Consider the following 25,496-nt stretch of genomic DNA (forward strand, 5'->3'; position numbering starts at 1 on the left):
TGAAGATATTTCCAGGTTCATACAGATGGCGTTGTAGATATTTCCATGTTCATACAGATAGCGGGGTAGATATTTCCACGTTCATAGAGATAGCGGTGTAGATATTTACATGTTCATACAGATAGCGGTGCTGATATTTCCATGTTTTTACAGGTAGCGGTGTAGATATTTCCATGTTTATACAGATACTGATGTAGATATTTCCATGTTTATTCAGATAGCGGTGTAGATATTTCCAAGTTTATACAGATAGCGGTGTAGATATCTCCATCTTAATACAGATGGTGGTGTAGATATTTATATGTTCATACAGATGGCGGTGCAGATATTTCCATGTTCATATAGATGGCGGTGTAGATATTTCCATGTTTATAGAGATAGCGGTGTAGTTATTTCCATGTGTAAAGAGATAGCTTTGTAGATATTTCCATGTGTATGCAGATAGCTGTGTAGATATTTCCATTTTCATGCAGATAGCTGTGTAGATATTTCCATGTTCAAACAGATAGCGGTGTAGATATTTCCATGTTCATACAGATAGCGGTGTAGATATTTCCATGTTTATACAGATAGCGGTGAAGATGTATGCATGTTTACAAGGATAGCAGTGTAGATGTTTTCATGTTCATGCAGATAGCGGTGTAGATATTTCCATGTTCATCCAGATGGCATTGTAGATATATCCATGTTCATACAGATGGCAGTGAAGATATTTCCATGTTCTTACAGATAGCGGTGTAGATATTTCCATGTTCATACAGATAGCGGTGGAGATATTTCCGTGTTCATACCGATAGCGGTGCTGATATTTCCATGTTTATACAGGTAGCGATGTAGATATTTCCATGTTTGTACAGATAGCGGTGTAGATATTTCCATGTTTATACAGATAGCAGTGTAGATATTTCCATGTTTATTCAGATAACAGTGTAGATATCTCCTTCTTAATGCAGATGGCGGTGTAGATATTTATATGTTCATACAGATGGCGGTGCAGATATTTCCATGTTCATACAGATGGCGGTGTAGATATTTCCATGTTCATACAGATAGCGGTTTAGTTATTTCCATGTGTAAAGAGATAGCTGTGTAGATCTTCCCATGTATATTCAGATAGCTGTGTAGATATTTCCATTTTCATGCAGATAGCGGTGTATATATTTCCCTGTTCAAACAGATAGCGGTGTAGATATTTCCATGTTCATACAGATAGTGGTGTAGATATTTCCATGTTCATACAGATAGCGGTGTAGCTATTTCCATGTTCATACAGATAGCGGTGTGGATATTTCCATGTTCATAGAGATAGCGGGGTAGATATTTCCATGTTCATACAGATAGCGGTGCTGATATTTCCATGTTTATACAGGTAGCGGTGTAGATATTTCCATGTTTATACAGATAGCGGTGAAGATGTATGCATGTTTACACATATAGCGGTGTACATATTTTCATGTTCATCCAGATGGCTGTGTAGATATTTCCATGTTCATACCGATAGCTGTGTAGATATTTCCATGTTCATCCAGATGGCTGTGTAGATATATCCATGTTCATACAGATAGCGGTGTAGATAATTCCATGTTCATACAGATAGTGGTGTAGATATTTCCATGTTCATACAGATAGCGGTGTAGCTATTTCCATGTTCATACAGATAGCGGTGTAGATATTTCCATGTTTATACAGATAGCGGTGAAGATGTATGCATGTTTACAAGGATAGCAGTGTAGATGTTTCCATGTTCATGCAGATAGCGGTGGAGATATTTCCGTGTTCATACCGATAGTGGTGCTGATATTTCCATGTTTATACAGGTAGCGATGTAGATATTTCCATGTTTGTACAGATAGCGGTGTAGATATTTCCATGTTTATACAGATAGCAGTGTAGATATTTCCATGTTTATACAGATAACAGTGTAGATATCTCCTTCTTAATGCAGATGGCGGTGTAGATATTTATATGTTCATACAGATGGCGGTGCAGATATTTCCATGTTCATACAGATAGCGGTTTAGTTATTTCCATGTGTAAAGAGATAGCTGTGTAGATCTTCCCATGTATATTCAGATAGCTGTGTAGATATTTCCATTTTCATGCAGATAGCGGTGTATATATTTCCCTGTTCAAACAGATAGCGGTGTAGATATTTCCATGTTCATACAGATAGTGGTGTAGATATTTCCATGTTCATACAGATAGCGGTGTAGCTATTTCCATGTTCATACAGATAGCGGTGTAGCTATTTCCATGTTCATACAGATAGCGGTGTGGATATTTCCATGTTCATAGAGATAGCGGTGTAGATATTTCCATGTTCATACAGATAGCGGTGCTGATATTTCCATGTTTATACAGGTAGCGGTGTAGATATTTCCATGTTTATACAGATAGCGGTGAAGATGTATGCATGTTTACACATATAGCGGTGTACATATTTTCATGTTCATCCAGATGGCTGTGTAGATATTTCCATGTTCATACCGATAGCTGTGTAGATATTTCCATGTTCATCCAGATGGCTGTGTAGATATATCCATGTTCATACAGATAGCGGTGTAGATAATTCCATGTTCATACAGATAGTGGTGTAGATATTTCCATGTTCATACAGATAGCGGTGTAGCTATTTCCATGTTCATACAGATAGCGGTGTAGATATTTCCATGTTTATACAGATAGCGGTGAAGATGTATGCATGTTTACAAGGATAGCAGTGTAGATGTTTCCATGTTCATGCAGATAGCGGTGCTGATATTTCCATGTTTATACAGGTAGCGGTGTAGATATTTCCATGTTTATACAGATAGCGGTGAAGATGTATGCATGTTTACACATATAGCGTTGTAGATATTTTCATGTTCATCCAGATGGCTGTGTAGATATTTCCATGTTCATACAGATAGCGGTGTAGATATTTCCATGTTCATCCAGATGGCTGTGTAGATATATCCATGTTCACACAGATGGCAGTGAAGATATTTCCATGTTCATACAGATAGCGGTGTAGATATTTCCATGTTCATACAGATAGCGGTGTAGATATTTCCGTGTTCATACCGATAGCGGTGCTGATATTTCCATGTTTATACAGGTAGCGGTGCAGAATTTCCATGTTTATACAGATAGCGGTGTAGATATTTCCATGTTTATACAGATAGCAGTGTAGATATTTCCATGTTTATACAGATAGCGGTGTAGATATCTCCTTATTAATACAGATGGCAGTGTAGATATTTATATGTTCATAGAGATGGCGGTGCAGATATTTCCATGTTCATACAGATGGCGGTGTAGATATTTCCATGTTCATACAGAAAGCGGTGTAGTTATTTCCATGTGTAAAGAGATAGCTGTATAGATATTTCCATGTATATGCAGATAGCTGTGTAGATATTTCCATTTTCATGCAGATAGCGGTGTATATATTTCCCTGTTCAAACAGATAGCGGTGTAGATATTTCCATGTTCATACAGATAGTGGTGTAGATATTTCCATGTTCATACAGATAGCGGTGTAGATATTTTCATGTTCATACAGATGGCTGTGTAGATATATCCATGTTCATACAGATGGCGGTGAAGATATTTCCATGTTCATACAGATGGCGGTGTAGATATTTCCATGTTCCTACACATAGCGGGGTAGATATTTCCACGTTCATAGAGATAGCGGTGTAGATATTTACATGTTCATACAGATAGCGGTGCTGATATTTCCATGTTTTTACAGATACTGATGTAGATATTTCCATGTTTATTCAGATAGCGGTGTAGATAGTTCCATGTTTATACAGATAGCGGTGTAGATATCTCCATCTTAATACAGATGGCGGTGTAGATATTTATATGTTCATACAGATGGCGGAGCAGATATTTCCATGTTCATACGGATGGCGGTGAAGATATTTCCATGTTCATACAGATGGCGGTGTAGAAACTTCCATGTTCATACTGATAACGGTGCTGACTTTTCCATGTTTACACAGGTAGCGGTGTAGATATTTCCATGTTTATACAGATAGCAGTGTTGATATTCCCATGTTTATACATATAGCGGTGTAGATATTTCCATGTTTATACAGATAGCGGTGTAGATATGTCCATGTTTATGCAGATAGTGGTGTAGATATCTCCATCTTAATACAGATGGCGGTGTAGATATTTAAATGTTCATACAGTTGAATGTGCAGATATTTCCATGTTCATACAGATGGCGGTGTAGATATTTCCATGTTCATACAGATAGCGGTGTAGTTATTTCCATGTGTAAAGAGATAGCTGTGTAGATATTTCCATGTATAAGCAGATAGCTGTGTATATATTTCCGTTTTCATGCAGATAGCGGTGTATATATTTCCCTGTTAAAACAGTTAGCGGTGTAGACATTTCCATGTTCATAAAGATAGCGGTGTAGATATTTCCATGTTTATACAGATAGCGGTGTAGATATTTCCATGTTCATACAGATAGCCGTGTAGATATTGCCATGTTCATACTGATAGCGGTGCTGATACTTCCATGTTTATACAGGTAGCGGTGTACATATTTCCGTGTTTATACAGATAGCGGTGTAGATATTTCCATGTTCATACAGATAGCGGTGTAGATATTTCCATGTTTATACAGATATCGGTGTAGATATCTCCTTCTTATTACAGATAGCGGTGTAGATATTTCCATGTTCAAAGAGATAGCTGTGTAGATATTTCCATGTTCATACAGATAGCTGTGCTGATATTTCCATGTTTATACAGGTAGCGGTGTAGATATTTCCATGTTTATACAGATAGTGGTGTAGATATTTCCATGTTTATACAGATAGCGGTGTAGATATTTCCAAGTTTATACAGATAGATGTGAAGATATCTCCATCTTAATACAGATGGCGGTGTAGATATTTATATGTTCATACAGATGGCGGTGAAGATATTTCCATGTTCATATAGATGGTGGTGTAGATATTTCCATGTTTATAGAGATAGCGGTGTAGTTATTTCCATGTGTAAAGAGATAGCTTTGTAGATATTTCCATGTGTATGCAGATAGCTGTGTAGATATTTCCATTTTCATGCAGATAGCGGTGTAGATATTTCCATGTTCAGATAGCGGTGTAGATATTTCCATGTTCATACAGATAGCGGTGTAGATATTTCAATGTTTATACAGATAGCGGTGAAGATGTATGCATGTTTACAAGGATAGCAGTGTAGATGTTTCCATGTTCATGCGGATAGCGGTGTAGATATTTCCATGTTCATGCAGATGGCATTGTAGATATATCTATGTTCATACAGATGGCAGTGAAGATATTTCCATGTTCATACAGATAGCGGTGTAGATATTTCCATGTTCATACAGATAGCGGTGGAGATATTTCCGTGTTCATACCGATAGCGGTGCTGATATTTCCATGTTTATACAGGTAGCGATGTAGATATTTAGATGTTTGTACAGATAGCGGTGTAGATATTTCCATGTTTATACAGATAGCAGTGTAGATATTTCCATGTTTATACAGATATCGGTGTAGATATCTCCTTCTTAATACAGATGGTTGTGTAGATATTTATATGTTCATACAGATGGCGGTGCAGATATTTCCATGTTCATACAGATGGCGGTGTAGATATTTCCATGTTCATACAGATAGCGGTGTAGATATTTCCATGTGTAAAGAGATAGCTGTGTAGATCTTCCCATGTATATTCAGATAGCTGTGTAGATATTTCCATTTTCATGCAGATAGTGGTGTATATATTTCCCTGTTCAAACAGATAGCGGTGTAGATATTTCCATGTTCATACAGATAGTGGTGTAGATATTTCCTTTTTCATACAGATAGCGGTGTAGCTATTTCCATGTTCATACAGATAGCGGTGTGGATATTTCCATGTTCATAGAGATAGCGGTGTAGATATTTCCATGTTCATACAGATAGCGGTGCTGATATTTCCATGTTTATACAGGTAGCGGTGTAGATATTTCCATGTTTATACAGATAGCGGTGAAGATGTATGCATGTTTACACATATAGCTTTGTATATATTTTCATGTTCATCCAGATGGCTGTGTAGATATTTCCATCTTCATACCGATAGCGGTGTAGATATTTCCATGTTCATCCAGATGGCTGTGTAGATATATCCATGTTCATACAGATGGCAGTGAAGATATTTCCATGTTCATACAGATAGCGGTGTAGATGTTTCCATGTTCATACAGATAGCGGTGTAGATATTTCCGTGTTCATACCGATAACGGTGCTGATATTTCCATGTGTATACAGGCAGCGGTGTAGATATTTCCATGTTTATACAGATAGCGGTGTAGATATTTCCATGTTTATACAGATAGCAGTGTAGATATTTCCATGTTTTTACAGATAGCGGTGAAGGTATCTCTTTCTTAATACAGAGGGCAGTGTAGATATTTATATGTTCATAGAGATGGCGGTGCAGATATTTCCATGTTCATACAGGTGGTGGTGTAGATATTTCCATATTCATACAGATAGCGGTGTAGTTATTTCCATGTGTAAAGAGATAGCTGTATAGATATTTCCATGTATATGCAGATAGCTGTTTAGATATTTCCATTTTCATGCAGATAGCGGTGTATATATTTCCCTGTTCAAACAGATAGCGGTGTAGATATTTCCATGTTCATACAGATAGTGGTGTAGATATTTCCATGTTCATACAGATAGCGGTGTAGATATTTCCATGTGTAAAGAGATAGCTGTGTAGATCTTCCCATGTATATTCAGATAGCTGTGTAGATATTTCCATTTTCATGCAGATAGCGGTGTATATATTTCCCTGTTCAAACAGATAGCGGTGTAGATATTTCCATGTTCATACAGATAGTGGTGTAGATATTTCCTTTTTCATACAGATACCGGTGTAGCTATTTCCATGCTCATACAGATAGCGGTGTGGATATTTCCATGTTCATAGAGATAGCGGTGTAGATATTTCCATGTTCATACAGATAGCGGTGCTGATATTTCCATGTTTATACAGATAGCAGTGTAGATATTTCCATGTTTTTACAGATAGCGGTGAAGGTATCTCTTTCTTAATACAGAGGGCAGTGTAGATATTTATATGTTCATAGAGATGGCGGTGCAGATATTTCCATGTTCATACAGGTGGCGGTGTAGATATTTCCATATTCATACAGATAGCGGTGTAGTTATTTCCATGTGTAAAGAGATAGCTGTATAGATATTTCCATGTATATGCAGATAGCTGTTTAGATATTTCCATTTTCGTGCAGATAGCGGTGTATATATTTCCCTGTTCAAACAGATAGCGGTGTAGATATTTCCATGTTCATACAGATAGTGGTGTAGATATTTCCATGTTCATACAGATAGCGGTGTAGATATTTCCATGTTCATCCAGATGGCTGTGTAGATATATCCATGTTCATACAGATAGCGGTGTAGATAATTCCATGTTCATACAGATAGTGGTGTAGATATTTCCATGTTCATACAGATAGCGGTGTAGCTATTTCCATGTTCATACAGATAGCGGTGTAGATATTTCCATGTTTATACAGATAGCGGTGAAGATGTATGCATGTTTACAAGGATAGCAGTGTAGATGTTTCCATGTTCATACAGATAGCGGTGTAGATATTTCCATGTTCATCCAGATGGCATTGTAGATATATCCATGTTCATACAGATGGCAGTGAAGATATTTCCATGTTCATACAGATAGCGGTGTAGATATTTCCATGTTCATACAGATAGCGGTGGAGATATTTCCGTGTTCAGACCAATAGCGGTGCTGATATTTCCATGTTTATACAGGTAGCGATGTAGATATTTCCATGTTTGTACAGATAGCGGTGTAGATATTTCCATGTTTATACAGATAGCAGTCTAGATATTTCCATGTTTGTACAGATATCGGTGTAGATATCTCCTTCTTAATGCAGATGGCGGTGTAGATATTTATATGTTCATACAGATGGCGGTGCAGATATTTCCATGTTCATACAGATGGCGGTGTAGATATTTCCATGTTCATACAGATAGTGGTGTAGTTATTTCCATGTGTAAAGAGATAGCTGTGTAGATATTCCCATGTATATTCAGATAGCTGTGTAGATATTTCCATTTTCATGCAGATAGCGGTGTATATATTTCCCTGTTCAAACAGATAGCGGTGTAGATATTTCCATGTTCATACAGATAGTGGTGTAGATATTTCCATGTTCATACAGATAGCGGTGTAGCTATTTCCATGTTCATACAGATAGCGGTGTGGATATTTCCATGTTCATAGAGATAGCGGGGTAGATATTTGCATGTTCATACAGATTGCGGTGCTGATATTTCCATGTTTATACAGGTAGCGGTGTAGATATTTCCATGTTTATACAGATAGCGGTGAAAATGTATGCATGTTTACACATATAGCGGTGTAGATATTTTCATTTTCATCCAGATGGCTGTGTAGATATTTCCATGTTCATACAGATAGCGGTGTAGATATTTCCATGTTCATCCAGATGGCTGTGTAGATATATCCATGTTCACACAGATGGCAGTGAAGATATTTCCATGTTCATACAGATAGCGGTGTAGATATTTCCAGGTTCATACAGATAGCGGTGTAGATATTTCTGTGTTCATACCGATAGCGGTGCTGATATTTCCATGTTTATACAGGTAGCGGTGTAGAAATTTCCATGTTTATACAGATAGCGGTGTAGATATTTCCATGTTTATACAGATAGCAGTGTAGATATTTCCATGTTTATACTGATAGCGGTGTAGATATCTCCTTATTAATACAGATGGCAGTGTAGATATTTATATGTTCATAGAGATGGCGGTGGAGATATTTCCATGTTCATACAGATGGCGGTGTAGATATTTCCATGTTCATACAGAAAGCGGTGTAGTTATTTCCATGTGTAAAGAGATAGCTGTATAGATATTTCCATGTATATGCAGATAGCTGTGTAGATATTTCCATTTTCATGCAGATAGCGGTGTATATATTTCCCTGTTCAAACAGATAGCGGTGTAGATATTTCCATGTTCATACAGATAGTGGTGTAGATATTTCCATGTTCATACATATAGCGGTGTAGATATTTCCATGTTCATCCAGATGGCTGTGTAGATATATCCATGTTCATACAGATAGCGGTGTAGATATTTCCATGTTCATATAGATAGTGGTGTAGATATTTTCATTTTCATACAGATAGTGGTGTAGCTATTTCCATGTTCAAACAGATAGCGGTGTAGATATTTCCATGTTCATAGAGATAGCGGTGTAGATATTTACATGTTCATACAGATAGCGGTGCTGATATTTCCATGTTTATACAGGTAGCGGTGTAGATATTTCCATGTTTATACAGATAGTGGTGTAGATATTTCCATGTTTATACAGATTGCGGTGTAAATAATTCCAAGTTTCTACAGATAGCAGTTTAGATATCTCCATCTTAATACAGATGGCGGTGTAGATATTTATATGTTCATACAGATGGCGGTGCAGATATTTCCATGTTCATACAGATGGCGGTGTAGATATTTCCATGTTGATACAGATAGCTGTGCAGTTATTTCCATGAGTAAAGAGATGGCTGTGTAGATATTCCCATGTATATGCAGATAGCTGTGTAGATATTTCCATTTTCAAGCAGATAGCGGTGTGTATACTTCCCTGTTCAAACAGATAGCGGTGTAGATATTTCCATGTTCATACAGATAGTGGTGTAGATATTTCCATGTTCATACAGATAGCGGTGTACCTATTTCCATGTTCATACAGATAGCGGTGTGGATATTTCCATGTTCATAGAGATAGCGGTGTAGATATTTCCATGTTTATACAGGTAGCGGTGTAGATATTTCCATGTTTTTACAGATAGCGGTGAAGGTATCTCTTTCTTAATACAGAGGGCAGTGTAGATATTTATATGTTCATAGAGATGGCGGTGCAGATATTTCCATGTTCATACAGGTGGCGGTGTAGATATTTCCATATTCATACAGATAGCGGTGTAGTTATTTCCATGTGTAAAGAGATAGCTGTATAGATATTTCCATGTATATGCAGATAGCTGTTTATATATTTCCATTTTCATGCAGATAGCGGTGTATATATTTCCCTGTTCAAACAGATAGCGGTGTAGATATTTCCATGTTCATACAGATAGTGGTGTAGATATTTCCATGTTCATACAGATAGCGGTGTAGATATTTCCATGTTCATCCGGATGGCTGTGTAGATATATCCATGTTCATACAGATAGCGGTGTAGATAATTCCATGTTCATACAGATAGTGGTGTAGATATTTCCATGTTCATACAGATAGCGGTGTAGCTATTTCCATGTTCATACAGATAGCGGTGTAGATATTTCCATGTTTATACAGATAGCAGTGAAGATGTATGCATGTTTACAAAGATAGCAGTGTAGATGTTTCCATGTTCATGCAGATAGCGGTGTAGATATTTCCATGTTCATCCAGATGGCATTGTAGATATATCCATGTTCATACAGATGGCAGTGAAGATATTTCCATGTTCATACAGATGGCGGTGTAGATATTTCCATGTTCATACAGATAGCGGTGGAGATATTTCCGTGTTCAGACCAATAGCGGTGCTGATATTTCCATGTTTATACAGGTAGCGATGTAGATATTTCCATGTTTGTACAGATAGCGGTGTAGATATTTCCATGTTTATACAGATAGCAGTCTAGATATTTCCATGTTTGTACAGATATCGGTGTAGGTATCTCCTTCTTAATGCAGATGGCGGTGTAGATATTTATATGTTCATACAGATGGCGGTGCAGATATTTCCATGTTCATACAGATGGCGGTGTAGATATTTCCATGTTCATACAGATAGTGGTGTAGTTATTTCCATGTGTAAAGAGATAGCTGTGTAGATCTTCCCATGTATATTCAGATAGCTGTGTAGATATTTCCATTTTCATGCAGATAGCGGTGTATATATTTCCCTGTTCAAACAGATAGCGGTGTAGATATTTCCATGTTCATACAGATAGTGGTGTAGATATTTCCATGTTCATACAGATAGCGGTGTAGCTATTTCCATGTTCATACAGATAGCGGTGTGGATATTTCCATGTTCATAGAGATAGCGGGGTAGATATTTCCATGTTCATACAGATAGCGGTGCTGATATTTCCATGTTTATACAGGTAGCGGTGTAGATATTTCCATGTTTATACAGATAGCGGTGAAGATGTATGCATGTTTACACATATAGCGGTGTAGATATTTTCATGTTCATCCAGATGGCTGTGTAGGTATTTCCATGTTCATACAGATAGCGGTGTAGATATTTCCATGTTCATCCAGATGGCTGTGTAGATATATCCATGTTCACACAGATGGCAGTGAAGATATTTCCATGTTCATACAGATAGCGGTGTAGATATTTCCAGGTTCATACAGATAGCGGTGTAGATATTTCCGTGTTCATACCGATAGCGGTGCTGATATTTCCATGTTTATACAGGTAGCGGTGTAGAAATTTCCATGTTTATACAGATAGCGGTGTAGATATTTCCATGTTTATACAGATAGCAGTGCAGATATTTCCATGTGTATACTGATAGCGGTGTAGATATCTCCTTATTAATACAGATGGCAGTGTAGATATTTATATGTTCATAGAGATGGCGGTGGAGATATTTCCATGTTCATACAGATGGCGGTGTAGATATTTCCATGTTCATACAGAAAGCGGTGTAGTTATTTCCATGTGTAAAGAGATAGCTGTATAGATATTTCCATGTATATGCAGATAGCTGTGTAGATATTTCCATTTTCATGCAGATAGCGGTGTATATATTTCCCTGTTCAAACAGATAGCGGTGTAGATATTTCCATGTTCATACAGATAGTGGTGTAGATATTTCCATGTTCATACATATAGCGGTGTAGATATTTCCATGTTCATCCAGATAGCTGTGTAGATATATCCATGTTCATACAGATAGCGGTGTAGATATTTCCATGTTCATATAGATAGTGGTGTAGATATTTTCATTTTCATACAGATAGTGGTGTAGCTATTTCCATGTTCATACAGATAGCGGTGTAGATATTTCCATGTTCATAGAGATAGCGGTGTAGGTATTTACATGTTCATACAGATAGCGGTGCTGATATTTCCATGTTTATACAGGTAGCGGTGTAGATATTTCCATGTTTATACAGATAGTGGTGTAGATATTTCCATGTTTATACAGATTGCGGTGTAAATAATTCCAAGTTTATACAGATAGCGGTTTAGATATCTCCATCTTAATACAGATGGCGGTGTAGATATTTATATGTTCATACAGATGGCGGTGCAGATATTTCCATGTTCATACAGATGGCGGTGTAGATATTTCCATGTTGATACAGATAGCGGTGTAGTTATTTCCATGAGTAAAGAGATGGCTGTGTAGATATTCCAATGTATATGCAGATAGCTGTGTAGATATTTCCATTTTCAAGCAGATAGCGGTGTGTATACTTCCCTGTTCAAACAGATAGCGGTGTAGATATTTCCATGTTCATACAGATAGTGGTGTAGATATTTCCATGTTCATACAGATAGCGGTGTACCTATTTCCATGTTCATACAGATAGCGGTGTGGATATTTCCATGTTCATAGAGATAGCGGTGTAGATATTTCCATGTTTATACAGGTAGCGGTGTAGATATTTCCATGTTTATACAGATAGCGGTGAAGTTGTATGCATGTTTACACAGATAGCGGTGTAGATATTTTCATGTTCATCCAGATGGCTGTGTAGATATTTCCATGTTCATACAGATGGCGGTGAAGATATTTCCATGTTCATACAGATAGCGGTGTAGATATTTCCATGTTTATACAGATAGCGGTGTAGATATTTCCATGTTCCTACGGATAGCATTGTAGCTATTTCCATGTTCATACAGATAGCGGTGTAGATATTTCCATGTTCATCCAGATGGCTGTGTAGATATATCCATGTTCATACAGATGGCGGTGAAGATATTTCCATGTTCATACAGATAGCGGTGTAGATATTTCCATGTTCATAGAGATAGTGGTGTAGATATTTCCATGTTCATACAGATAGCGGTGTAGCTATTTCCATATTCATACAGATAGCGGTGTAGATATTTCCATGTTCATCCAGATGGCTGTGTAGCTATTTACATGTTCATACAGATAGCGGTGCTGATATTTCCATGTTTATACAGGTAGCAGTGTAGATATTTCCTTGTTTATACAGAAAGCGGCTTAGATATTTCCATGTTTATACAGATAGCGGTGTAGATATTTCCAAGTTTATACAGATAGCGGTGTAGTTATCTCCATCTTAATACAGATGGCGGTGTAGATATTTATATGTACATACAGATGTCGGTGCAGATATTTCCATGTTCATACAGAAGGCGGTGTAGATATTTCCATGTTTATAGAGATAGCAGTGTAGTTATTTCCATGTGTAAAGAGATATCTTTGTAGATTTTTCCATGTATATGCAGATAGCTGTGTAGATATTTCCATTTTCATGCAGATAGCGGTGAAGATGTATACATGTTTACAAAGATAGCGGTGTAGATATTTCCATGTTCATACAGATAGCGGTGTAGATATTTCCATGTTCATACAGATGGCTGTGTAGATATATCTATGTTCTTACAGATGGTGGAGAAGATATTTCCATGTTCATACAGATAGCGGTGTAGATATTTCCATGTTCATACAGATAGCCGTGTAGATATTGCCATGTTTATACCGATAGCGGTGCTGATACTTCCATGTTTATACAGGTTGCGGTGTACATATTTCCATGTTTATACAGATAGCGGTGTAGATATTTCCATGTTCATACAGATAGCGGTGTAGATAATTCCATGTTCATAGAGATAGCGGTGTAGATATTTACATGTTCATACAGATAGCGGTGCTGATATTTCCATGTTTATACAGGTAGCGGTGTAGACATTTCCATGTTTATACAGATAGTGGTGTAGATGTTTCCAAGTTTATACAGAGAGCGGTGTAGATATCTCCATCTTAATACAGATGGCGGTGTAGATATTTATATGTTCATACAGATGGCGGTGCAGATATTTCCATCTTCATACAGATGGCAGTGTATATATTTCCATGTTCATACAGATAGCGGTGTAGTTATTTCCATGTGTAAAGAGATAGCTGTGTAGATTTTCCCATGTATATGCAGATAGCTGTGTAGATATTTCCATTTTCAAGCAGATAGCGGTGTATATACTTCCCTGTTCAAATACAAACCTTTGTAGATATTTCCATGTTCATACAGATAGTGGTGTAGATATTTCCATGTTCATACAGATAGCAGTGTAGCTATTTCCATGTTCATACAGATAGCGGTGTGGATTTTTCCATGTTCATAGAGGTAGCGGTTTAGATATTTCCATGTGGATACAGATAGCGGTGTAGATATTTCCATGTTTATACAGATAGCGGTGTAGATATTTCCATGTTTATAGAGATAGCGGTGTAGTTATTTCCATGTGTAAAGAGATAGCTGTGTAGATATTTCCATGTTTATAGAGATAGCGGTGTAGTTATTTCCATGTGTAAAGGGATAGCTGTGTAGATATTTCCATGTATATGCAGATAGCTTGGTAGATATTTCCATTTTCATGCAGATAGCGGTGTAGATACTTCCATGTTCAAACAGGTAGCGGTGTAGATATTTCCATGTTCGTACAGATAGCGGTGTAGATATTTCCATGTTTATACAGATAGCGGTGAAGATGTATGCATGTTTACACAGATAGCGGTGTAGATGTTTCCATGTTCATACTGATAGCGGTGTAGATATTTCCATGTTTATCCAGATGGCTGTGTAGATATATCCATGTTCATACAGATGGCGGTGAAGATATTTCCATGTTCATACAGATAGCGGGGAATATATTTCCAAGTTCATACAGATAGCGGTGTAGATATTTCCATGTTCATACAGATGGCTGTGTAGATATATCCATGTTCCTACAGATGGCGGTGAAGATATTTCCATGTTCATACAGATGACGGTGTAGATATTTCCATGTTCATACAGATAGCGGTGCTGATATTTCCATGTTTATACATGTAGCGGTGTAGATATTTCCATGTTTTTACAGATAGCGGTGTAGATATTTCCATGTTTATACACATAGCGGTGTAGATATTTCCATGTTTATACAGATAGCAGTGTAGATATTTCCATGTTTATGCAGATAGTGGTTTAGATATCTCCAACTTAATACAGATGGCGGTGTAGATATTTATATGTTCATACAGATGGCGGTGCAGGTATTTCCATGTTCATACAGATGGCGGTGTAGATATTTCCATGTTCATACAGATAGCGGTGTATTTTTTTCCATGTGCAAAGAGATAGCTGTGTAGATATTTCCATGTAAAAGCAGATAGCTGTGTAGATATTTCCATTTTCATTCAGATAGCGGTGTATATATTTCCCTGTTCAAACAGTTAGCGGTGTAGATACTTCTATGTTCATAAAGATAGCGGTGCAGATATTTCCATGTTTGTACAGATAGCGGTGAAAATGTATGCATGTTTACACAGATAGCGGTGTAGATATTTCCATGTTCATCCAGATGGCTGTGTAGATATATCCATGTTCATGCAGATAGCGGTGTAGATATTTCCATGTTCATACAGATAGCGGTGCAGATATTTCCATGTTCATCCAGATGGCTGTGTAGATATATCCATGTTCATACAGATGGCGGTGAAGGTATTTCCATGTTCATACAGATAGCGGTGTAGATATTTCCATGTTCATACAGATAGCGGTGTAGATATTTCCATCTTCATACAGATAGCGGTGTAAGTATTTCCATGTTCATACAGATAGCGGTGTAGATATTTCCATTTTTAAGCAGATAGCGGTGTATATATTTCCCTGTTCAAACAGTTAGCGGTGTAGATATTTCCATGTTCATAAAGATAGCGGTGTAGATATTTCCATGTTTATACAGATAGCGGTGAAGTTGTATGCATGTTTACACAGATAGCGGTGTAGGTATTTCCACGTTCATCCAGATGGCTGTGTAGATATATCCATGTTCATACAGATGGCGGTGAAGTTATTTCCATGTTCATACAGATAGCGGTGTAGATATTTCCATGTTCATACAGATAGTGGTGTAGATATTTCCATGTTCATACAGATAGCAGTGTATGTATTTCTATGTTCATACAGATAGCGGTGTAGATATTTCCATGTTCATCCAGATGGCTGTGTAGATATTCCCATGTTCATACAGATAGCGGTGTAGATATTTCCATGTTCATACAGATAGCGGTGTAGATATTTCCATATTCATCCAGATGGCTGTGTAGATATATCCATGTTCACACAGATGGCAGTGAAGATATTTCCATGTTCATACAGATAGCGGTGTAGATATTTCCAGGTTCATACAGATAGCGGTGTAGATATTTCCGTGTTCATACCGATAGCGGTGCTGATATTTCCATGTTTATACAGGTAGCGGTGTAGAAATTTCCATGTTTATACAGATAGCGGTGTAGATATTTCCATGTTTATACAGATAGCAGTGCAGATATTTCCATGTTTATACTGATAGCGGTGTAGATATCTCCTTATTAATACAGATGGCAGTGTAGATATTTATATGTTCATAGAGATGGCGGTGGAGATATTTCCATGTTCATACAGATGGCGGTGTAGATATTTCCATGTTCATACAGAAAGCGGTGTAGTTATTTCCATGTGTAAAGAGATAGCTGTATAGATATTTCCATGTATATGCAGATAGCTGTGTAGATATTTCCATTTTCATGCAGATAGCGGTGTATATATTTCCCTGTTCAAACAGATAGCGGTGTAGATATTTCCATGTTCATACAGATAGTGGTGTAGATATTTCCATGTTCATACATATAGCGGTGTAGATATTTCCATGTTCATCCAGATAGCTGTGTAGATATATCCATGTTCATACAGATAGCGGTGTAGATATTTCCATGTTCATATAGATAGTGGTGTAGATATTTTCATTTTCATACAGATAGTGGTGTAGCTATTTCCATGTTCATACAGATAGCGGTGTAGATATTTCCATGTTCATAGAGATAGCGGTGTAGGTATTTACATGTTCATACAGATAGCGGTGCTGATATTTCCATGTTTATACAGGTAGCGGTGTAGATATTTCCATGTTTATACAGATAGTGGTGTAGATATTTCCATGTTTATACAGATTGCGGTGTAAATAATTCCAAGTTTATACAGATAGCGGTTTAGATATCTCCATCTTAATACAGATGGCGGTGTAGATATTTATATGTTCATACAGATGGCGGTGCAGATATTTCCATGTTCATACAGATGGCGGTGTAGATATTTCCATGTTGATACAGATAGCGGTGTAGTTATTTCCATGAGTAAAGAGATGGCTGTGTAGATATTCCAATGTATATGCAGATAGCTGTGTAGATATTTCCATTTTCAAGCAGATAGCGGTGTGTATACTTCCCTGTTCAAACAGATAGCGGTGTAGATATTTCCATGTTCATACAGATAGTGGTGTAGATATTTCCATGTTCATACAGATAGCGGTGTACCTATTTCCATGTTCATACAGATAGCGGTGTGGATATTTCCATGTTCATAGAGATAGCGGTGTAGATATTTCCATGTTTATACAGGTAGCGGTGTAGATATTTCCATGTTTATACAGATAGCGGTGAAGTTGTATGCATGTTTACACAGATAGCGGTGTAGATATTTTCATGTTCATCCAGATGGCTGTGTAGATATTTCCATGTTCATACAGATGGCGGTGAAGATATTTCCATGTTCATACAGATAGCGGTGTAGATATTTCCATGTTTATACAGATAGCGGTGTAGATATTTCCATGTTCCTACGGATAGCATTGTAGCTATTTCCATGTTCATACAGATAGCGGTGTAGATATTTCCATGTTCATCCAGATGGCTGTGTAGATATATCCATGTTCATACAGATGGCGGTGAAGATATTTCCATGTTCATACAGATAGCGGTGTAGATATTTCCATGTTCATAGAGATAGTGGTGTAGATATTTCCATGTTCATACAGATAGCGGTGTAGCTATTTCCATATTCATACAGATAGCGGTGTAGATATTTCCATGTTCATCCAGATGGCTGTGTAGCTATTTACATGTTCATACAGATAGCGGTGCTGATATTTCCATGTTTATACAGGTAGCAGTGTAGATATTTCCTTGTTTATACAGAAAGCGGCTTAGATATTTCCATGTTTATACAGATAGCGGTGTAGATATTTCCAAGTTTATACAGATAGCGGTGTAGTTATCTCCATCTTAATACAGATGGCGGTGTAGATATTTATATGTACATACAGATGTCGGTGCAGATATTTCCATGTTCATACAGAAGGCGGTGTAGGTATTTCCATGTTTATAGAGATAGCAGTGTAGTTATTTCCATGTGTAAAGAGATATCTTTGTAGATTTTTCCATGTATATGCAGATAGCTGTGTAGATATTTCCATTTTCATGCAGATAGCGGTGAAGATGTATACATGTTTACAAAGATAGCGGTGTAGATATTTCCATGTTCATACAGATAGCGGTGTAGATATTTCCATGTTCATACAGATGGCTGTGTAGATATATCTATGTTCTTACAGATGGTGGAGAAGATATTTCCATGTTCATACAGATAGCGGTGTAGATATTTCCATGTTCATACAGATAGCCGTGTAGATATTGCCATGTTTATACCGATAGCGGTGCTGATACTTCCATGTTTATACAGGTTGCGGTGTACATATTTCCATGTTTATACAGATAGCGGTGTAGATATTTCCATGTTCATACAGATAGCGGTGTAGATAATTCCATGTTCATAGAGATAGCGGTGTAGATATTTACATGTTCATACAGATAGCGGTGCTGATATTTCCATGTTTATACAGGTAGCGGTGTAGACATTTCCATGTTTATACAGATAGTGGTGTAGATGTTTCCAAGTTTATACAGAGAGCGGTGTAGATATCTCCATCTTAATACAGATGGCGGTGTAGATATTTATATGTTCATACAGATGGCGGTGCAGATATTTCCATCTTCATACAGATGGCAGTGTATATATTTCCATGTTCATACAGATAGCGGTGTAGTTATTTCCATGTGTAAAGAGATAGCTGTGTAGATTTTCCCATGTATATGCAGATAGCTGTGTAGATATTTCCATTTTCAAGCAGATAGCGGTGTATATACTTCCCTGTTCAAATACAAACCTTTGTAGATATTTCCATGTTCATACAGATAGTGGTGTAGATATTTCCATGTTCATACAGATAGCAGTGTAGCTATTTCCATGTTCATACAGATAGCGGTGTGGATTTTTCCATGTTCATAGAGGTAGCGGTTTAGATATTTCCATGTGGATACAGATAGCGGTGTAGATATTTCCATGTTTATACAGATAGCGGTGTAGATATTTCCATGTTTATAGAGATAGCGGTGTAGTTATTTCCATGTGTAAAGAGATAGCTGTGTAGATATTTCCATGTTTATAGAGATAGCGGTGTAGTTATTTCCATGTGTAAAGGGATAGCTGTGTAGATATTTCCATGTATATGCAGATAGCTTGGTAGATATTTCCATTTTCATGCAGATAGCGGTGTAGATACTTCCATGTTCAAACAGGTAGCGGTGTAGATATTTCCATGTTCGTACAGATAGCGGTGTAGATATTTCCATGTTTATACAGATAGCGGTGAAGATGTATGCATGTTTACACAGATAGCGGTGTAGATGTTTCCATGTTCATACTGATAGCGGTGTAGATATTTCCATGTTTATCCAGATGGCTGTGTAGATATATCCATGTTCATACAGATGGCGGTGAAGATATTTCCATGTTCATACAGATAGCGGGGAATATATTTCCAAGTTCATACAGATAGCGGTGTAGATATTTCCATGTTCATACAGATGGCTGTGTAGATATATCCATGTTCCTACAGATGGCGGTGAAGATATTTCCATGTTCATACAGATGACGGTGTAGATATTTCCATGTTCATACAGATAGCGGTGCTGATATTTCCATGTTTATACATGTAGCGGTGTAGATATTTCCATGTTTTTACAGATAGCGGTGTAGATATTTCCATGTTTATACACATAGCGGTGTAGATATTTCCATGTTTATACAGATAGCAGTGTAGATATTTCCATGTTTATGCAGATAGTGGTTTAGATATCTCCAACTTAATACAGATGGCGGTGTAGATATTTATATGTTCATACAGATGGCGGTGCAGGTATTTCCATGTTCATACAGATGGCGGTGTAGATATTTCCATGTTCATACAGATAGCGGTGTATTTTTTTCCATGTGCAAAGAGATAGCTGTGTAGATATTTCCATGTAAAAGCAGATAGCTGTGTAGATATTTCCATTTTCATTCAGATAGCGGTGTATATATTTCCCTGTTCAAACAGTTAGCGGTGTAGATACTTCTATGTTCATAAAGATAGCGGTGCAGATATTTCCATGTTTGTACAGATAGCGGTGAAAATGTATGCATGTTTACACAGATAGCGGTGTAGATATTTCCATGTTCATCCAGATGGCTGTGTAGATATATCCATGTTCATGCAGATAGCGGTGTAGATAGTTCCATGTTCATACAGATAGCGGTGCAGATATTTCCATGTTCATCCAGATGGCTGTATAGATATATCCATGTTCATACAGATGGCGGTGAAGGTATTTCCATGTTCATACAGATAGCGGTGTAGATATTTCCATGTTCATACAGATAGCGGTGTAGATATTTCCATCTTCATACAGATAGCGGTGTAAGTATTTCCATGTTCATACAGATAGCGGTGTAGATATTTCCATTTTTAAGCAGATAGCGGTGTATATATTTCCCTGTTCAAACAGTTAGCGGTGTAGATATTTCCATGTTCATAAAGATAGCGGTGTAGATATTTCCATGTTTATACAGATAGCGGTGAAGTTGTATGCATGTTTACACAGATAGCGGTGTAGGTATTTCCACGTTCATCCAGATGGCTGTGTAGATATATCCATGTTCATACAGATGGCGGTGAAGTTATTTCCATGTTCATACAGATAGCGGTGTAGATATTTCCATGTTCATACAGATAGTGGTGTAGATATTTCCATGTTCATACAGATAGCAGTGTATGTATTTCTATGTTCATACAGATAGCGGTGTAGATATTTCCATGTTCATCCAGATGGCTGTGTAGATATTCCCATGTTCATACAGATAGCGGTGTAGATATTTCCATGTTCATACAGATAGCGGTGTAGATATTTCCATATTCATCCAGATGGCTGTGTAGATATATCCATGTTCATACAGATGGCGGTGAACACATTTCCATGTTCATACGGATAGCGGTGTAGATATTTCCATGTTCATACAGATAACCGTGTAGATATTGCCATGTTCATACCGATAGCGGTGCTGATACTTCCATGTTTATACAGGTAGCGGTGAACATATTTCCGTGTTTATACAGATAGCGGTGTAGATATTTCCATGTTAATACAGATAGCGGTGTAGATATTTCCATGTTTATACAGATAGCGGTGTAGATATCTCCTTCTTAATACAGATGGCGGTGTAGATATTTCCATTTTCATGCAGATGGCGGTGTAGATATTTCCATATTTATAGAGATAGCGGTGTAGTTATTTCCATGTGCAAAGAGATAGCTGTGTAGATATTTCCATTTATATGCAGATAGTTGTGTAGATATTTCCATTTTCATGCAGATAGCGGTGTAGATATTTCCATGTTCAAACAGATTGCGGTGTAGATATTTTCATGTTCATACAGATAGCGGTGTAGATATTTCCATGTTTATACAGATAGCGGTGAAGATGTATGCATGTTTACACAGATAGCGGTGTAGATATTTCCATGTTCATACAGATAGCGGTGTAGATATTTCCATGTTCATACAGATAGTGGTGTAGATATTTCCATGTTCATACAGATAGCGGTGTAGATATTTCCATGTTCATCCAGATGGCTGTGTAGATATATCCATGTTCATACAGATAGCGGTGTAGATATTTCCATGTTCATATAGATAGTGGTGTAGATATTTCCATGTTCATACAGATAGCGGTGTAGCTATTTCCATGTTCATACAGATAGCGGCGTAGATATTTCCATGATCATAGAGACAGCGGTGTAGATATTTCCATGTTCATACAGATAGCGGTGCTGATATTTCCATGTTTATACAGGTAGCGGTGTAGGTATTTCCATGTTTATACAGATAGTGTTGTAGATATTTCCATGTTTATACAGATTGCGGTGTAGATATTTCCAAGTTTATACAGATAGCGGTGTAGATATCTCCATCTTAATACAGATGGCGGTGTAGATATTTATATGTTCATACAGATGGCGGTGCAGATATTTCCATGTTCATACAGATGGTGGTGTAGATATTTCCACGTTGATACAGATAGCGGTGTAGTTATTTCCATGTGTAAAGAGATGGCTGTGTAGATATTCCCATGTATATGCAGATAGCTGTGTAGATATTTCCATTTTCAAGCAGATAGCGGTGTATATACTTCCCTGTTCAAACAGATAGCGGTGTAGATATTTCCATGTTCATACAGATAGTGGTGTAGATATTTCCATGTTCATACAGATAGCGGTGTACCTATTTCCATGTTCATACAGATAGCGGTGTGGATATTTCCATGTTCATAGAGATAGCGGTGTAGATATTTCCATGTTTATACAGGTAGCGGTGTAGATATTTCCATGTTTATACAGATAGCGGTGAAGATGTATGCATGTTTACACAGATAGCGGTGTAGATATTTTCATGTTCATCCAGATGGCTGTGTAGATATTTCCATGTTCATACAGATGGCGGTGAAGATATTTCCATGTTCATACAGATAGCGGTGTAGATATTTACATGTTTATACAGATAGCGGTGTAGATATTTCCATGTTCATACGGATAGCAGTGTAGCTATTTCCATGTTAATACAGATAGCGGTGTAGATATTTCCATGTTCATCCAGATGGCTGTGTAGATATATCCACGTTCATACAGATGGCGGTGAAGATATTTCCATGTTCATACAGATAGCGGTGTAGATATTTCCATGTTCATACAGATAGTGGTGTAGATATTTCCATGTTTATACAGATAGCGGTGTAGATATTTCCAAGTTTATACAGATAGCGGTGTAGATATCTCCATCTTAATACAGATGGCGGTGTAGATATTTATATGTTCATACAGATGTCGGTGCAGATATTTCTATGTTCATACAGATGGCGGTGTAGATATTTCCATGTTTATAGAGATAGCAGTGTAGTTATTTCCATGTGTAAGGAGATAGCTTTGTAGATATTTCCATGTATATGCAGATAGCTGTGTAGATATTTCCATTTTCATGCAGATAGCGATGAAGATGTATACATGTTTACACAGATAGCGGTGTGGATATTTCCATGTTCATACAGATAGCGGTGTAGATATTTCCATGTTCATACAGATAGCGGTGTAGATATTTCCATGTTCATACTGATAGCGGTGTAGATATTTCCATGTTCATACAGATAGCGGTGTAGATATTTCAATGTTCATACAGATAGCGGTGTAGATATTTCCATGTTCATCCAGATGGCTGTGTAGATATATCCATGTTCATACAGATGGCGGTGAAAATATTTCCATGTTCATACAGATAGCGGTGTAGATATTTCCATGTTCATACTGATAGCGGTGTAGATATTTCCATGTTCATACAGATAGGGGTGTATGTATTTCCATGTTCATACAGATAGTGGTGTAGATATTTCTATTTTCATGCAGATAGCGGTGTATATATTTCCCTGTTCAAACAGTTAGCGGTGTAGATATTTCCATGTTGATAAAGATAGCGGTGTAGATATTTCCATGTTTATACAGATAGCGGTGAAGATATATGCATGTTTTCACAGATATCGGTGTAGATATTTCCATGTTAATCCACATGGCTGTGTAGATATATCCATGTTCATACAGATGGCGGTGAAGATATTTCCATGTTCATACAGATAGCGGTGTAGATATTTCCATGTTCATACAGATAGCGGTGTAGATATTTCCATGTTCATACAGATAGCGGTGTATGTATTTCCATGTTCATACAGATAGCAGTGTAGATATTTCCATGTTCATCCTGATGGCTGTGTAGATATTTCCATGTTTATACAGATAGCGGTGTAAATATTTCCATGTTCATACAGATAGCGGTGTAGTTATTTCCATGTTCATCCAGATGGCTGTGTAGATATATCCATGTTCATACAGATGGCGGTGAAGATATTTCCAGGTTCATACAGATGGCGTTGTAGATATTTCCATGTTCATACAGATATCGGGGTAGATATTTCCACGTTCATAGAGATAGCGGTGTAGATATTTACATGTTCATACAGATAGCGGTGCTGATATTTCCATGTTTTTACAGGTAGCGGTGTAGATATTTCCATGTTTATACAGATACTGATGTAGATATTTCCATGTTTATTCAGATAGCGGTGTAGATATTTCCAAGTTTATACAGATAGCGGTGTAGATATCTCCATCTTAATACAGATGGTGGTGTAGATATTTATATGTTCATACAGATGGCGGTGCAGATATTTCCATGTTCATATAGATGGCTGTGTAGATATTTCCATGTTTATAGAGATAGCGGTGTAGTTATTTCCATGTGTAAAGAGATATCTTTGTAGATATTTCCATGTGTATGCAGATAGCTGTGTAGATATTTCCATTTTCATGCAGATAGCGGTGTAGATATTTCCATGTTCAAACAGATAGCGCTGTAGATATTTCCATGTTCATACAGATAGCGGTGTAGATATTTCCATGTTCATACCGATAGCTGTGTAGATATTTCCATGTTCATCCAGATGGCTGTGTAGATATATCCATGTTCATACAGATAGCGGTGTAGATAATTCCATGTTCATACAGATAGTGGTGTAGATATTTCCATGTTCATACAGATAGCGGTGTAGCTATTTCCATGTTCATACAGATAGCGGTGTAGATATTTCCATGTTTATACAGATAGCGGTGAAGATGTATGCATGTTTACAAGGATAGCAGTGTAGATGTTTCCATGTTCATGCAGATAGCGGTGCTGATATTTCCATGTTTATACAGGTAGCGGTGTAGATATTTCCATGTTTATACAGATGGCGGTGAAGATGTATGCATGTTTACACATATAGCGTTGTAGATATTTTCATGTTCATCCAGATGGCTGTGTAGATATTTCCATGTTCATCCAGATGGCTGTGGAGATATATCCATGTTCACACAGATGGCAGTGAAGATATTTCCATGTTCATACAGATAG

The sequence above is a fragment of the Gorilla gorilla genome, chromosome 19 (genome assembly GCF_029281585.2).
Source record: "Gorilla gorilla gorilla isolate KB3781 chromosome 19, NHGRI_mGorGor1-v2.1_pri, whole genome shotgun sequence".
Taxonomy (NCBI): Eukaryota; Metazoa; Chordata; class Mammalia; order Primates; family Hominidae; genus Gorilla; species Gorilla gorilla.